The 17,921-nt window shown below is 45.2% G+C and overlaps 6 non-coding genes across 6 annotated transcripts; all 6 read right to left on the reverse strand.

The window, feature by feature from the left end:
• Window positions 1-4,753: 4,753 nt before the first annotated feature.
• Window positions 4,754-4,873, reverse strand: trnal-caa (transfer RNA leucine (anticodon CAA)). The gene is made up of 2 exons: window positions 4,836-4,873; window positions 4,754-4,799 (listed from the first exon to the last, which is right to left on the reverse strand). It is a non-coding gene; the product is annotated as a tRNA-Leu (tRNA).
• A 1,334-nt stretch (window positions 4,874-6,207) lies between these two features.
• On the reverse strand, window positions 6,208-6,327 carry trnal-caa (transfer RNA leucine (anticodon CAA)). Its single transcript has 2 exons — window positions 6,290-6,327; window positions 6,208-6,242 (listed from the first exon to the last, which is right to left on the reverse strand). It is a non-coding gene; the product is annotated as a tRNA-Leu (tRNA).
• Window positions 6,328-12,617: 6,290 nt separating this feature from the next.
• On the reverse strand, window positions 12,618-12,737 carry trnal-caa (transfer RNA leucine (anticodon CAA)). Its single transcript has 2 exons — window positions 12,700-12,737; window positions 12,618-12,663 (listed from the first exon to the last, which is right to left on the reverse strand). It is a non-coding gene; the product is annotated as a tRNA-Leu (tRNA).
• A 1,334-nt stretch (window positions 12,738-14,071) lies between these two features.
• Window positions 14,072-14,191, reverse strand: trnal-caa (transfer RNA leucine (anticodon CAA)). Its single transcript has 2 exons — window positions 14,154-14,191; window positions 14,072-14,117 (listed from the first exon to the last, which is right to left on the reverse strand). It is a non-coding gene; the product is annotated as a tRNA-Leu (tRNA).
• A 1,022-nt stretch (window positions 14,192-15,213) lies between these two features.
• On the reverse strand, window positions 15,214-15,333 carry trnal-caa (transfer RNA leucine (anticodon CAA)). The gene is made up of 2 exons: window positions 15,296-15,333; window positions 15,214-15,259 (listed from the first exon to the last, which is right to left on the reverse strand). It is a non-coding gene; the product is annotated as a tRNA-Leu (tRNA).
• A 1,334-nt stretch (window positions 15,334-16,667) lies between these two features.
• trnal-caa (transfer RNA leucine (anticodon CAA)) lies at window positions 16,668-16,787 on the reverse strand. The gene is made up of 2 exons: window positions 16,750-16,787; window positions 16,668-16,713 (listed from the first exon to the last, which is right to left on the reverse strand). It is a non-coding gene; the product is annotated as a tRNA-Leu (tRNA).
• Window positions 16,788-17,921: the final 1,134 nt, after the last annotated feature.

Raw genomic sequence — 17,921 nt, forward strand, 5'->3', positions numbered from 1 at the left:
TTGGGTTCGTCGAAGTTGTAGATGCAAATGGGACTGAGAAAAGCATGTTTCCGAACAGATTGTAAAATGGTGTTGGTGTGCAAGAGCTGAGTGAGTGCAGATTGTTTGTGGTGCAGGATGTGGTGAACCATAGATGGTTACCACTATGGGTACTGAACCATTGATGGTTAGCACTATGGGTACTTGTACATATGTTACTGTTGTTACTGTTGGGGTTAGGGTTGGGGTGTTCTACCCGTTGGTATTGTTCTGTGGTACACTCCGGTTGGCTCCGCCTACCTCTAGGAGTATAAAGGTCACTGCACTGCCTAGTGACCCTTTCGTCTGGGATTGTATTGTTAAGCAGTATGCTCCATTCTTGTTGAAGTCGGAAAATATACCTCTTGAGGCTGGTATGAGTCAAAATACAGTCAGGCTTTATTCTCACAAGTTTATGGGAGAACTTGACCCCTTGAAAGCGGAAGCCAAAGTTCTCCCTGAACACAAGAAGCGTGGATATTTATACATCAGGGTTCCCAATACAAGCCATAAAGCAAAGTCCAGTTAACAGTCCTTGATCATAAATTATAGTTCCTTTCACAGCTTCATGACTTAGAGGAGGGGGCTGAAGGGTGGATCAGTAAAATTGCTGATGACACCAAGCTTGGTGGAGTAGTGGATGAGGTGGAGGGCTGTTGTATGCTGCAAAGAGACATAGATAGGATGCAAAGCTGGGCTGAAAAGTGGCAAATGGAGTTTAACCCTGATAAATGTGAGGTGATTCATTTTGGTAGGACTAATTTAAATGTGGATTACAGCATCAAAGGTAGGGTTCTGAAGACTGTGGAGGAACAGAGAGATAGTGTGTTAGCTTTTATTAACAGGGGGTTGGAGTTTAAGAGCCGTGGGGTTATGCTGCAACTGTACAGGACCTTGGTGAGACCACATTTGGAATATTGTGTGCAGTTCTGGTCACCTCACTATAAGAAGGATGTGGAAGCGCTGGAAAGAGTGCAGAGGAGATTTACCAGGATGCTGCCTGGTTTGGAGGGTAGGTCTTATGAGGAAAGGTTGCGGGAGCTAGGGCTGTTCTCTCTGGAGCGGAGGAGGCTGAGGGGAGACTTAATAGAGGTTTATAAAATGATGAAGGGGATAGATAGAGTGAACGTTCAAAGACAACTTCCTCGGGTGGATGGAGCTGTTACAACGGGGCATAACTATAGGGTTCGTGGTGGTAGATACAGGAAGGATATCAGAGGTAGGTTCTTTACACAGAGAGTGGTTGGGGTGTGGAATGGACTGCCTGCAGTGATAGTGGAGTCAGACACTTTAGGAACATTTAAGCGGTTATTGGATAGGCACATGGAGCACACCAGGATGATAGGGAGTGGGATAGCTTGATCTTGGTTTCAGATAAAGCTCGGCACAACATCGTGAGCTGAAGGACCAGTTCTGTGCTGTACTGTTCTATAATCTATTCTATAATCTAAAATTCTGATAGTCTCTGGATCATGGTTAGAGACCATCTGGTATCTTTGGGTCATAAAGCACAATTCTCCTGGTAGTCGAAGCCAAGGTGCCACCTCTGGTCCCCTGCTCTTATGGATGTCTCGGCACTCTACACCAGCATCCCCCATGACGATGGCATTGCTGCAACGGCCTCAGTGCTCAGCGCCAACAACTGCCAGTTTCCAGATGCAACTTTACATCTCATCCGCTTCATCCTGGACCACAATATCTTCACCTTCAACAACCAGTTCTTCATCCAGACACACGGAACAGCCATGGGGACCAAATTTGCACCTCAATATGCCAACATCTTCATGCACAGGTTCGAACAAGACTTCTTCACCGCACGGGACCTTCAACCGATGCTATACACTAGATACATCGATGACATTTTCTTCCTTTGGACTCATGGTGAACAAACACTGAAACAACTATATGATGACATCAACAAGTTCCATCCCACCATCAGACTCACCATAGACTACTCTCCGGAATCGGTTGCATTCTTGGACACACGCATCTCCATTAAGGACGGTCACCTCAGCACCTCGCTGTACCGCAAGCCCACGGATAGCCTCACGATGCTCCACTTCTCCAGCTTCCACCCTAAACGCGTTAAAGAAGCCATCCCCTACGGACAAGCCCTCCGTATACACAGGATCTGCTCGGATGAGGAGGATCGCAACAGACACCTCCAGACGCTGAAAGATGCCCTCATAAGAACAGGATATGGCGCTAGACTCATTGATCAACAGTTCCGACGCGCCACAGCGAAAAACCGCACCGACCTCCTCAGAAGACAAACACGGGACACGGTGGACCGAGTACCCTTCGTCGTCCAGTACTTCCCCGGAGCGGAGAAGCTACGGCATCTCCTCCGGAGCCTTCAACATGTCATTGATGAAGACGAACATCTCGCCAAGGCCATCCCCACACCCCCACTTCTTGCCTTCAAACAACCGCACAACCTCAAACAGACCATTGTCCGCAGCAAACTACCCAGCCTTCAGGAGAACAGTGACCACGACACCACACAACCCTGCCACAGCAACCTCTGCAAGACGTGCCGGATCATCGACACAGATGCCATCATCTCACGTGAGAACACCATCCACCAGGTCCACGGTACATACTCTTGCAACTCGGCCAACGTTGTCTACCTGATACGCTGCAAGAAAGGATGTCCCGAGGCATGGTACATTGGGGAAACTATGCAGACGCTGCGACAACGGATGAATGAACACCGCTCGACAATCACCAGGCAAGACTGTTCTCTTCCTGTTGGGGAGCACTTCAGCGGTCACGGGCATTCGGCCTCTGATATTCGGGTAAGCGTTCTCCAAGGCGGCCTTCGCGACACACGACAGCGCAGAGTCGCTGAGCAGAAACTGATAGCCAAGTTCCGCACACACGCGGACGGCCTCAACCGGGATATTGGGTTCATGTCACACTATTTGTAACGCCCACAGTTGCGTGGACCTGCAGAGTTTCACTGGCTGTCTTGTCTGGAGACAATACACATCTTTTTAGCCTGTCTTGATGCTCTCTCCACTCCCATTGTTTTGTTTCTTAAAGACTTGATTAGTTGTAAGTATTCGCATTCCAACCATTATTCATGTAAATTGAGTCTGTGTCTTTATAAACTCTGTTTGTGAACAGAATTCCCACTCACCTGAAGAAGGGGCTTAGAGCTTCGAAAGCTTGTGTGGCTTTTGCTACCAAATAAACCTGTTGGACTTTAACCTGGTGTTGTTAAACTTCTTACTGCTTCTACCCAGTGGCATTAATCTGAACATTTCCACCTGACAGATCCAAACTTCAAAGACATCAATTCTGGCAGCTTTGTGCTTCCAATGAGGGACTGAGTTGCAATGTTGGCCTATATCGCGAGGGGGATAGAATATAAAAGCAGGGATGTCTTGATGCACCTGTACAGGGCATTGGTGAGGCCACAGCTGGAATACTGTGTGCAGTATTGGTCCCCTTACATGAGGAAGGATATATTGGCATTGGAGGGAGTGCAGAGAAGGTTCACCAGGTTGATACCGGAGATGAGGGGTTTGGATTATGAGGAGAGGCTGAGGAGATTGGGTTTGTACTCGTTGGAGTTTAGAAGGATGAGGGCGGATCTTATGGAGACTTATAAGATAATGCGGGGGCTGGATAGGGTGGAGGCGGAGAGATTCTTTCCACTTAGTAAGGAAGTTAAAACTAGAGGACACAGCCTCAAAATAAAGGGGGGTCGGTTTAAGACAGAGTTGAGGAGGAACTTCTTCTCCCAGAGGGTGGTGAATCTCTGGAATTCTCTGCCCACTGAGGTGGTGGAGGCGACCTCGCTGAATATGTTTAAAGCGCGGATGGATGGATTCCTGATCGGTAAGGGAATTAAGGGTTATGGGGATCAGGCGGGTAAGTGGTACTGATCCACGTCAGATCAGCCATGATCTTATTGAATGGCGGGGCAGGCTCGAGGGGCTAGATGGCCTACTCCTGCTCCTATTTCTTATGTTCTTATGTTCTTATGTTAAAGTCACTGGTATCCTTGCAGATAATTACGAGAGTGAGACAGTTGAATCCAGTTGTCTTTGTGCACACTGATGCGTGATTAAATCACTCGGGAGGCTAGATTGTACCCGGGAAATAAAGGCTTTTATTACTAACAAGAATGGAGCACACTATATACAATACAATCCCAGACTAAACGGTCACCAGGCAGTGCAGTGACTTTTATACCTCCCCAGGTAGGCGGAGCCACAGAACAATATCAACAGGTAGATCAGCCCAACCTTAACCCCAACAGTAACAACAGTAACATATCTACAAACACCCACAGTGCTGACCATCCATGGCTCAGCACTCATAGTGGTAACCAACTATGGTTCACCACACACACCAAGTTGCATCCTTGGATACTTGGCCTGTTTGTCAGAAGCAGCAGTGTGCTCAATGGGATTGAAAGGTATAATGGTGGAAAACAATGTGCAATGCAGCAAGCAGGTGGTCACAGCTGAGCCATCCTAAGATTGCTGCTTGTAGAATTGAATCTTAAATTTTGAAAGATGCACTGTGATTCGGTGCATGAAGATTGAGACAAATGCGTCTGTGTAAAGTTTTGTGTGTGAATGATATGGTTGTGGAGATGGACGCTGTGTTTGTTTTGAATTGTAAATAGCATTGAAGCAGTAAAAGGAGGCAGGGGCAAATTGCACTCGAGTCTTGCAGACACTGTGTTTCTGGTGGCGACATTTGTCATGTAAAATGGAAATGTCAGGAGTGGGATTTGAACCCACGCCCCTAGAAAGGGACCAGAATCCACCAGCCTTAACACAAGGCAAGGTATCACACTCCTTGAGTCTGGCACCTTAGACCACTCAGCCATCCTGACAACTTGCTCTTACGTTGACTTCCATTCTGTGTTACCTATTCTGTATTCTAACTGAACAGGCGCACACACATTTCCTTTGTGCAAAAACAAAGCACAACCATTCATTCATCCCACCTGATTGAACAGGCAGTGCCAAACACTCTCCATTCCTGCACCACAAACAATCTGCACTCACTCAGCTCCTGCACACCAACTCCATTTTACAATCTGTTGGGAAACATGCTTTTCTCAGTCCCTTTTGCATCTACAACTTCGACTAACCCAAGCAACACAGCTGCCACTCAAACACAACTCCTTCCAAAACAACCCATAATCCAGCCATCTTCCCAATTAAACATTTCACATTCTCATTCCCATGCCATTCCTCGATTCCAAGACATTAAAGTGATACCTCTGCAATGACTTCTCCGCAAACAATGACCAGCACATCCTGATCCTGGAGATTTAAGAAAGGAAATTTGCACACCCTGACCTTCTACCCAGTGGCATTGATCTGAACATTTCCACCTGACAGACCCAAACTTCAAAGGCATCAATTCTGGCAGCGTTGTGCTTCCAATGAGGGACTGAGTTGCAATGTTAAAGTCACTGGTATCCTTGCAGATAATTACGAGAGTGAGACAGTTGAATCCAGTTGTCTTTGTGCACACTGATGCGTGATTAAATCACTCGGGTGGCTAGATTGCACCTGGGAAATAAAGGCTTTTATTACTAACAAGAATGGAGCACACTATATACAATACAATCCCAGACTAAAGGGTCACCAGGTAGTGCAGTGACCTTTATACCTCCCCAGGTAGGCGGAGCCAACTGGAGTGTACCACAGAACAATATCAACAGGTAGAACAGCCCAACCTTAACCCCAACAGTAACAACAGTAACATATCTACAAACACCCATAGTGCTGACCATCCATGGCTCAGCACTCATAGTGGTAACCAACTATGGTTCACCACACACACCAAGTTGCATCCTTGGATACTTGGCCTGTTTGTCAGAAGCAGCAGTGTGCTCAATGGGATTGAAAGGTATAATGGTGGAAAACAATGTGCAATGCAGCAAGCAGGTGGTCACAGTTGAGCCGTCCTAAGATTGCTGCTTGTAGAATTGAATTTTAAATTTTGAAAGATGGACTGTGATTCGGTGCATGAAGATTGAGACAAATGCGTCTGTGTAAAGTTTTGTGTGTGAATGATGTGGTTGTGGAGATGGAAGCTGTGTTTGTTTCGAATTGTAAATAGCATTGAAGTAGTAAAAGGAGGCAGGGGCAAATTGCACTCGAGTCTTGCAGACATTGTGTTTCTGTTGGTGACATTTGTCATGTAAAATGGAAATGTCAGGAGTGGGATTTGAACCCACGCCCCGAGAAAGGGACTAGAATTCACCAGCCTTAACACAAGGCAAGGAATCACACTCCTTGAGTCTGGCACCTTAGACCACTCGGCCATCCTGACAACTTGCTCTTTTGTTGACTTACATTCTGTGTTACCTATTCTGTATTCTAACTGAACAGGCGCACACATTTCCTTTGTGCAAAAACAAAGCACAACCATTCATTCATCCCACCTGATTCAACAGGCAGTGCCAAACACTCTCCATTCCTGCACCACAAACAATCTGCACTCACTCAGCTTTTGCACACCAACTCCATTTTACAATCTGTTAGGAAACATGCTTTTCTCAGTCCCTTTTTGTGGAGAACCATCGTTGGTTCCCACTGGATAGTGCTGAGCCAGGGGCTGGCCAGTACGACAAGGATGTACATATGTTACTGTTGGGTTGTGCTATTGTTGCTGTTGGGGTTAGGGTGGGGTTGTTACACCTTTGTACTGTCGTGTTGTGGCACATCCCAGTCGGGCTCCGCCTCCTGGGAGAGGTATAAGAGTCCCTGCTCTGGCCGGGACCCCTTCAGTCTGGGATAGTGTATATAAGTTCTGGTAGCTTCGTTAACAGTAAATAAAAGCCTTTCATTTACTGAGCTTCAAGCCTCGTGTCTGAATAGCGCATCACTTTTGCATCTACAACTTCGCCTATCCCAAGCAACACAGCTGCCACTCAACCACAACTCCTTCCAAAAAAACCCATAATCCAGCCATCTTCCCAATTCAACATTTCACATTCTCATTCCCATGCCATTCCTCGATTCCAACACATTAACGTGATACATCTGCAACGACTTCTCCGCAAACAATGACCACTACATCCTGATCCTGGAGATTTAAGAAAGGAAATTTGCACACCCTGACCTTCTACCCAGTGGCATTAATCTGAACATTTCCACCTGAAACACCCAAACTTCAAAGGCATCAATTCTGGCAGCTTTGTGCTTCCAATGATGGACTGAGTTGCAATGTTAAAGTCACTGGTATCCTTGCAGATAATTACGAAAGTGAGACAGTTGGATCCAGTTGTCTTTGTGCACACCAAGTTGCATCCCCTTGGATACTTGGCCTGTTTGCCAGAAGCAGCAGTGTGCTCAATGGGATTGAAAGGTATAATGGTGGAAAACAATGTGCAATGCAGCAAGCAGGTGGTCACAGCTGAGCCGTCCTAAGATTGCTGCTTGTGTAATTGAATCTTAAAGTTTTAGAGATGCACTGTGATTCGGTGCATGAAGATTGATACAGATGTGTTGTGTGTAAAGATTTCTGTGTGAATGATATGATTGTGGACATGTACTTTGTGTTTGTTTTGAATTGTAAATAGCATTGAAGCAGTAAAAGGAGGCAGGTGCCAATTGCATTCGAGTCTTGCAAACGTTGCCTAACTGGTGGGGGCATTTGTTGTTTTCGAGCAAAATGTCAAGAGTGGGATTTGAACCCACGACCCAAGAAAGGGGCCAGAACTCATCACAACAACACAAAGGATACTGCCACATTGGTTAAGTCTGGCACCATGGACCACTTGGCCATCCTGACAATTTTCTGCAGTGCATGCTTGCCAGGGTGTGTTACATACTCTTTATTCTCACTGTCTTGGAGCACACACATTTCCTTTGTTCAAAAACAAACCTCAACCATTCATTCATCCCACCTGATTGAACAGGCAGTGCCAAACACTCTCCATTCCTGCACCACAAACAATCTGCACTCACTCAGCTTTTACTTTGGAAGGAATTTTCTGAGGTGTCCTCCCACTGGGTTGCCCTGTATTATTTGAACCTCACTCAACCAATACATAGACTGCATTGTTAATGAACAATAACGAATTGATTTGCTAATGCATGCATCAGGAGGGAGACACAGTCAATGAGGTTAGAATGTCCTCTCTGAGCTAATATTGCAAGGTAGAATTCTTATTTGATTCTGAACATTTCACTATCCCACCCAGTCTTGTCAATCAGACTGGAGGGACCAATCACAACGTTACCCATTAGAACCTGAGCGAATAATATTCCACCTGTCAACAGGAGTAGGAGATTATTAACTTATTGCCCATGTAGGTTCCTTTCTCGTTATCTCGGAAACCTAACCCACATCATTCCGAGTGTCCACGGCCATAGCTAACATCTGTGATTTTTAATTGGTGAAAGGAGTCACTCTTTCGCTGGAATCGGGACCTCCTTTATCAGCTTGAGAGACTGCTCCAGCCTCGCTACCCATGAACAAATTTATTCCCTGAAATAGCAGGCCCATGATTCAACTTGTTTTCGCATGTCCAAAAACGAGAAGAGAAGCTGCCTTTCTGTGCTCCATTGTATGAAAAGAAGTTGGTCTGTCTACCACTGTTTCCCATCATGCTGCATTCAGAACAAAGTTGGCCAAGGTGCACAATGCATATATATTGAAAATACATTTTAAGCTTATAAGACTTGGTTAATTTGTGGTTGTACAGTTTATAATACCTTTGCACATTTTGTTTGAGACACATTGTGAATTCTCACTATATATATGGCATTTTATAATGACCTTAACCTAGTCTACTTATTAAGGTAAAACTAAAATGAAAGGCCTCATACTAGAAATCTATATTACCCCCCATCAGTCCCTGCTTTTGGACCTTGGTTATCGCCCAAGATAAGGCCACTAAATACAAATGTCCCAATACTTGTTCCTGTGTCCTGAAGGACGACTGGTCCCTTCGTATCCTTGCTTGCTCAACTTAACTGCCATCACTGGTACCATCCCTTCTGTGGACTTGGACAACCTTGCACAGGCACGCTTAACTACATTGACAAGCACCATCAATGCCAAGATCAGCATGAAGAATATTGCAATCCCTTGTAGGATTGATGTTCCCCAGGAACCCAGCCAGCCTGAGAGCCAACCACCTAAGGTAAATGGTTCAGGGTCTGTGAGTTTCTCCACCTCTTTCCTGATACGATTAACCAGATTAGTTCTGTTTTCTGAACTATCTGGTATGTATGTGCAACACTCTGACCCAATCACTGCACAAGTCCCACTCCTTGCCACCAAGACATAATCCAATGCCAATCTGTGTTGAAGTACCACAGTGCGCATGGCTACCATCTCATCATTAACCTTAGCAAGGGCAGTTGCTGTATTATTGGCGACTTGTTCCAAAATGCAGTGTAGAACCAGGATTTCACGCATTGATTTAGCTACTCCATATTGGGGAAACAATATGTCAAAGAACCACTCTGTTTCTGTAATAGCTTGTCGATGTCTTGGCTGGGGAGGGAGTTTAGGAGTGTGATATATGTATGGGATTACATATCCAAGGTAACACAACCCTTTCCACCTGACAGGGAGCCAAGGATATGCCCTATCCCCACAAATCCAATATGTTCCATTGAGAGTGGATAAGTGTTGCCTCCTCTAAAGCAATAAGAAATTTTGCAAGATTGGTCATTACTGGGTGGACTCAGGCATAGCTGGGTGGTTCAATCTACCATGTGTTCACATTCTCTCATGCCCAAGTTTTCCCCTTGGCCTTCCATGTTTCTAACACAATCCATCCCCTTTGGTTTTGGTGTTGGCTGTTTTAAAACTGAACTAGGAGCTGGTTTGCCTCGGTTATAGATAAGTGTCTAGGTGTTTATGTGACTCAACCTCCCTGCATAAGCCTCACTGTTATGAAATTCTTTCCTTCCCTCTCTACTGATGGATCCTGGTATTAGGTGTCCAGGATACTTGGAATTCTGGGCTGTTTGATCCACCATTACTAACTCTGACCATGTTAAGGGCATTCGCTGTAATGGTATTCCTCCTCCTGCGTGTATGGGGATGTGCAAACATACCCAACACTTCACCTGACTGGCCAGTCTAGCATATGTGTGTGTGCCATATATAAGTAAGTATTAACACGGACCTCCCGCGGGGAACGCTGAAGGACCTCAGTTGCTGGTCCCACCTGAGTTAAAATCTGTACATTCAATGCTAAAAAGATATAATCACATGCATTCATTCCAGCAGTCTCTACGTCTCCTGTCTGACAATCAAACACAATTGTTGATCAATGTCAGGTAATAATACAGCTTGTTTCCAAAACTCGCACAATCACTGCGCCACACTTTGCTGCACGCGCTCGCGACTTGACTTGCTTCTGCGTTGGGGGATGTCCGGTCGATCTTGATTGGAGCTGTGCCTTGACTTCAGCTGCGGCAGGTCAGAGATCTTCTGTGCACATAATCTGTAACAGAATCCAGATTGCCTCACGGCCTTAAATTTAGTAATCAGAATAAATTCGATCTGATCAGATTCTCTCTACTTCTATTATTATAATAAATATTCAATCGCTGCGTCAGACTCACTATCTTGGGGCTTACCACCGGGGGACGGCTTTAACTGAGTCCAGTGTCTCCAGCGCAGGCCGCACTTCTCATTAGGTCACATGTCTGCCCTGTAACCACCATATCAAAAGGGACCAGAATTCACCAGGCTTACAAAAGGCAATGTGGCCAAACGGGCCACCTAAGATGGTGGCTTGCAAGATGGAGGGTCCCCACTCGAATGGCGGTGCCCTCGAATTCAGCAGAGCAATGTTTAGAGGAAACCTGCCGGATTGCCATTTGCACTAATGGACAGTTGGAAATCTTAATATTGGAATGTACCGGATTGGTGAATACTTTATTGTAATGTTTTGCTTTGAATGTTTTGGTTGTTTGTAATGGGCTTATTGTAATAATCTTGTATGAGAATTTGTGGTTGTTTGTCACAGTAGAATGTTTGCTGTCTGTAGCTTCTGGACTGTAAATATGTTGTCGGGATATGATATTACTGTGCATGCCAATGCCTGGGCCTTGCTTGACTGTGGAGTGACTGGGGAATTCCTGACAGATACTGGTCCTGAGTATGTGATCCATCACGTTTCGCGTTCAGGATCAACAGGAGGGACTGTGGCCAAACGGGCCACCTAAGATGGTGGTTTGCAGAGCACGCTGGGATAATTGGACAAGCACTGAAACAGACAGGCTGCAACCTCAAAAGAAATTGGACAGAGATAAACAGGCTACCACTCAGACAACTGAATACACTGGAAACAGGCCGCCCCAAAGTCAATGGACACTCTCTGGTCAAACAGACTTGTTTACCAGACAAAGGGGAGTCTTAACCCCTTATTTGGGAGGGAGGTATGTGACCTACGTGCCTCCAGCACCGACAGGCATGGCCGTTGTGTCCACACCCAGAGATCCATGTGGCAGCACCTGATTGGACTCTTATCGATCAGGGTGATCAAGGCCTGGTCGATTGATTGACAAGAATCAAGAGACCGCCCAAAAGGACACAAAACCAAGGAGAGATAAAAGATGCTGCACAATGGAAGCATCTCTCTCTCTCTCTCTTCCCCAACAAATGAACAACAACAACGGTGACCATCAGCAGCAACGACCAGCACGAGGAGAGCCACCACACCCAAGAAGGAAGGAAGGCCAGAGCCAGAGTGCCAGACCAGACCAAAGGACCAGACTGCGCAGAGGACTGCAGAGACCAACACGCGGATAAAGGCCAATATCTGCCTGGGTACTTGCCAGTCACGCAAAAGCGAAGTGAAATTCTAGTATTGGACATGAACTTTAGTATCCTGGAAGATAACTTATTGCTGATTGGATGAGTGATTAATAATTGTGTGTCAATAAATATTATTGTACGTACAAGAAGTCTATGTGCAATTCTTTGACCACTGTATGAGGGTTAAAACAGACTGTGCGGCAGGTGCAACAACAGCAAGGAATCACACTCCTTGAGTCTGGCGCTTGAGACCTCTCAGCCATCCTGACAATTTCCTGCAATGTATCCTTTCCAGTGTGTGTTACATATTCTTTATTCAAACTGACTTGGAGCACACACATTCCCTTTGTTCAAAAACAACCTTCAACCATTCATTCGTTCCAACTGGTTCAACAGGCCGTGCCAAACACTCTCCATTCCTGCATCACAAACAGTTGAATCCAGTTGTCTTTGTGCACACCAAGTTGCATCCTTGGATACTTGGCCTGCTTGTCAGAAGCAGCAGTGTGCTCAATGGGATTGAAAGGTATAATGGTGGAAAACAATGTGCAATGCAGCAAGCAGGTGGTCACAGCTGAGCCGTCCTAAGATTGCAGCTTGTAGAATTGAATATAAAAATTTTGAAAGAAGCACTGTGATTCGGTGCATGAAGATTGAGACAAATGTGTGTGTGTAAAGTTTTGTGTGTGAATGATATAGTTGTGGAGATGGACGCTGTGTTTGTTTTGAATTGTAAATAGCATTGAAGCAGTAAAAGGAGGCAGGGGCAAATTGCACTCGAGTCTTGCAGACACTGTGTTTCTGGTGGCGACATTTGTCATGTAAAATGGAAATGTCAGGAGTGGGATTTGAACCCACGCCCCTAGAAAGGGACCAGAATTCACCAGCCTTAACACAAGGCAAGGATTCTTGCTCCTTGAGTCTGGCGCCTTAGACCACTCGGCCATCCTGACAACTTGCGCGTATATCGACTTCCATTCTGTGCTACATATTCTGTATTCTAACTGAACAGGCACGCACACATTTCCTTTGTGCAAAAACAAAGCACAACCATTCATTCATCCCACCTGATTGAACAGGCAGTGCCAAACACTCTCCATTCCTGCACCACAAACAATCTGCACTCACTCAGCTTTTGCACACCAACTCCATTTTACAATCTGTTCAGAAACATGCTTTTCTCAGTCCCTTTTGCATCGACAACTTCGACGAACCCAAGCAACACAGCTGCCACTCAAACACAACTCCTTCCAAAACAACCCATAATCCAACCATTTTCCCAATTAAACATTTCACATTCTCATTCCCATGCCATTCCTCGATTCCAAGACATTAACGTGATACATCTGCAATGTCTTCCACGCAAACAATGACCAGCACATCCTGATCCTGGAGATTTAAGAAAGGAAATTTGCACACCCTGACCTTCTACCCAGTGGCATTGATCTGAACATTTCCACCTGACAGATCCAAACTTCAAAGACATCAATTCTGGCAGCTTTGTGCTTCCAATGAGGGACTGAGTTGCAATGTTAAAGTCACTGGTATCCTTGCAGATAATTACGAGAGTGAGACAGTTGAATCCAGTTGTCTTTGTTCACATTGATGCGTGATTAAATCACTCGGGAGGCTAGATTGTACCCGGGAAATAAAGGCTTTAATTACTAACAAGAATGGAGCACACTATAAACAATACAATCCCAGACTAAAAGGTCACCAGGCAGTGCAGTGACCTTTATACCCCCCCAGGTAGGCGGAGCCAACTGGCGTGTACCACAGAACAATATCAACAGGTAGAACAGCCCAACCTTAACCCCAACAGTAACAACAGTAACATATCTACAAACACCCATAGTGCTGACCATCCATGGCTCAGCACTCATAGTGGTAACCAACTATGGTTCACCACACACACCAAGTTGCATCCTTGGATACTTGGCCTGTTTGTCAGAAGCAGCAGTGTGCTCAATGGGATTGAAAGGTATAATGGTGGAAAACAATGTGCAATGCAGCAAGCAGGTGGTCACAGCTGAGCCGTCCTAAGATTGCTGCTTGTAGAACTGAATCTTAAATTTTGAAAGATGCACTGTGATTCGGTGCAAGAAGATTGAGACAAATGCGTCTGTGTAAAGTTTTGTGTGTGAATGATATGGTTGTGGAGATGGACGCTGTGTTTGTTTTGAATTGTAAATAGCATTGAAGCAGTAAAAGGAGGCAGGGGCAAATTGCACTCGAGTCTTGCAGACACTGTGTTTCTGGTGGCGACATTTGTCATGTCAAATGGAAATGTCAGGAGTGAGATTTGAACCCACGCCCCGAGAAAGGGACCAGAATTCACCAGCCTTAACACAAGGCAAGGAATCACATTCCTTGAGTCTGGCGCCTTAGACCACTCGGCCATCCTGACAACTTGCTCGTATACTGACTTCCATTCTGTGTTACCTATTCTGTATTCTAACTGAACAGGAGTGCACACATTTCCTTTGTGCAAAAACAAAGCACAAACATTCATTCATCCCACCTGATTCAACAGGCAGTGCCAAACACTCTCCATTCCTGCACCACAAACAATCTGCACTCACTTAGCTTTTGCACACCAACTCCATTTTACAATCTGTTGGGAAACATGCTTTTCTCAGTCCCTTTTGCATCGACAACTTCGCCGAACCCAAGCAACACAGCTGCCACTCAACCACAACTCCTTCCAAAACAACCCATAATCCAACCATCTTCCCAATTAAACATTTCACATTCTCATTCCCATGCCATTCCTCGATTCTAAGACATTAACGTGATACATCTGCAATGTCTTACACGCAAACAATGACCAGCACATCCTGATCCTGGAGATTTAAGAAAGGAAATTTGCACACCCTGACCTTCTACCCAGTGGCATTGATCTGAACATTTCCACCTGACAGACCCAAACTTCAAAGACATCAATTCTGGCAGCTTTGTGCTTCCAATGAGGGACTGAGTTGCAATGTTAAAGTCACTGGGATCCTTGCAGATAATTACGAAAGTGAGACAGTTGAATCCAGTTGTCTTTGTGCACACCAAGTTGTATCCTTGGATACTTGGCCTGTTTGTCAGAAGCAGCAGTGTGCTCAATGGGATTGAAAGGTATAATGGTGGAAAACAATGTGCAATGCAGCAAGCAGGTGGTCACAGCTGAGCCGTCCTAAGATTGCTGCTTGGAGAATTGAATCTTAAATTTTGAAAGATGCACTGTGATTCGGTGCGTGAAGATTGAGACAAATGCGTCTGTGTAAAGTTTTGTGTGTGAATGATATGGTTGTGGAGATGGACGCTGTGTTTGTTTTGAATTGTAAATAGCATTGAAGCAGTGAAAGGAGGCAGGGGCAAATTGCACTCGAGTCTTGCAGACATTGTGTTTCTGGTGGCGACATTTGTCATGTAAAATGGAAATGTCAGGAGTGGGATTTGAACCCACGCCCCTAGAAAGGGACCAGAATTCACCAGCCTTAACACAAGGCAAGGAATCACATTCCTTGAGTCTGGCGCCTTAGACCACTCGGCCATCCTGACAACTTGCTATTGCATTGGCTTCCATTCTGTGTTACCTATTCTGTATTCTAACTGAACAGGCGTGCACACATTTCCTTTGTGCAAAAACAAAGCACAACCATTCATTCATCCCACCTCATTGAACAGGCAGTGCCAAACACTCTCCATTCCTGCACCACAAACAATCTGCACTCACTCAGCTTTTGCACACCAACACCATTTTACAATCTGTTCGGAAACATGCTTTTCTCAGTCCCTTTTGCATCGACAACTTCGCCGAACCCAAGCAACACAGCTGCCACTCAAACACAACTCCTTCCAAAACAACCCATAATCCAACCATCTTCCCAATTAAACATTTCACATTCTCATTCCCATGCCATTCCTCAATTCTAAGACATTAACATGATACATCTGCAATGACTTCACCGCAAACAATGACCAGCACATCCTGATCCTGGAGATTTAAGAAAGGAAATTTGCACACCCTGACCTTCTACCCAGTGGCATTGATCTGAACATTTCCACCTGACAGATCCAAACTTCAAAGACATCAATTCTGGCAGCTTTGTGCTTCCAATGAGGGACTGAGTTGCAATGTTAAAGTCACTGGTATCCTTGCAGATAATTACGAGAGTGAGACAGTTGAATCCAGTTGTCTTTGTGCACACTGATGCGTGATTAAATCACTCGGGAGGCTAGATTGTACCCGGGAAATAAAGGCTTTTATTACTAACAAGAATGGAGCACACTATAAACAATACAATCCCAGACTAAAGGGTCACCAGGCAGTGCAGTGACCTTTATACCTCCCCATGTAGGCGGAGCCAACTGGAGTGTACCACAGAACAATATCAACTGGTAGAACAGCCCAACCTTAACCCCAACAGTAACAACAGTAACATATCTGCAAACACCCATAGTGCTGACCATCCATGGCTCAGCACTCATAGTGGTAACCAACTATGGTTCGCCACATACACCAAATTGCATCCTTGGATACTTGGCCTGTTTGTCAGAGGCAGCAGTGTGCTCAATGGGATTGAAAGGTATAACGGTGGAAAACAATGTGCAATGCAGCAAGCTGGTGGTCACAGCTGAGCCGTCCTAAGATTGCTGCTTGCAGAATTGAATCTTAAATTTTGAAAGATGCACTGTGATTCGGTGCGTGAAGATTGAGACAAATGCGTCTGTGTAAAGTTTTGTGTGTGAATGATATGGTTCTGGAGATGGAAGCTGTGTTTGTTTTGAATTGTAAATAGCATTGAAGCAGTAAAAGGAGGCAGGGGCAAATTGCACTCGAGTCTTGCAGACACTGTGTTTCTGGTGGCGACATTTGTCATGTAAAATGGAAATGTCAGGAGTGGGATTTGAACCCATGCCCCTAGAAAAGGACCAGAATCCACCAGCCTTAACACAAGGCAAGGAATCACATTCCTTGAGTCTGGTGCCTTAGACCACTCGGCCATCCTGACAACTTGCTTGTTTATTGACTTCCATTCTGTGTTACCTATTCTGTATTCTAACTGAACAGGCGTGCACACATTTCCTTTGTGCAAAAACAAAGCACAACCATTCATTCATCCCACCTGATTGAACAGGCAGTGCCAAACACTCTCCATTCCTGCACCACAAACAATCTGCACTCACTCAGCTCTTGCACACCAACTCCATTTTACAATCTGTTGGGAAACATGCTTTTCTCAGTCCCTTTTGCATCGACAACTTCGCCGAACCCAAGCAACACAGCTGCCACTCAACCACAACTCCTTCCAAAACAACCCATAATCCAACCATCTTCCCAATTAAACATTTCACATTCTCATTCCCATGCCATTCCTCAATTCTAAGACATTAACATGATACATCTGCAATGACTTCTCCGCAAACAATGACCAGCACATGCTGATCCTGGAGATTTAAGAAAGGAAGTTTGCACACCCTGACCTTCTACCCAGTGGCATTGATCTGAACATTTCCACCTGACAGATCCAAACTTCAAAGACATCAATTCTGGCAGCTTTGTGCTTCCAATGAGGGACTGAGTTGCAATGTTAAAGTCACTGGTATCCTTGCAGATAATTACGAGAGTGAGACAGTTGAATCCAGTTGTCTTTGTGCACACTGATGCGTGATTAAATCACTCGGGAGGCTAGATTGTACCCGGGAAATAAAGGCTTTTATTACTAACAAGAATGGAGCACACTATAAACAATACAATCCCAGACTAAAGGGTCACCAGGCAGTGCAGTGACCTTTATACCTCCCCATGTAGGCGGAGCCAACTGGAGTGTACCACAGAACAATATCAACTGGTAGAACAGCCCAACCTTAACCCCAACAGTAACAACAGTAACATATCTGCAAACACCCATAGTGCTGACCATCCATGGCTCAGCACTCATCGTGGTAACCAACTATGGTTCACCACACACACCAAATTGCATCCTTGGATACTTGGCCTGTTTGTCAGAAGCAGCAGTGTGCTCAATGGGATTGAAAGGTATAATGGTGGAAAACAATGTGCAATGCAGCAAGCTGGTGGTCAAAGCTGAGCCGTCCTAAGATTGCTGCTTGTAGAATTGAATCTTAAATTTTGAAAGATGCAC

The sequence above is a fragment of the Mustelus asterias genome, chromosome 13, assembly GCF_964213995.1.
Source record: "Mustelus asterias chromosome 13, sMusAst1.hap1.1, whole genome shotgun sequence".
NCBI lineage: Eukaryota > Metazoa > Chordata > Chondrichthyes > Carcharhiniformes > Triakidae > Mustelus > Mustelus asterias.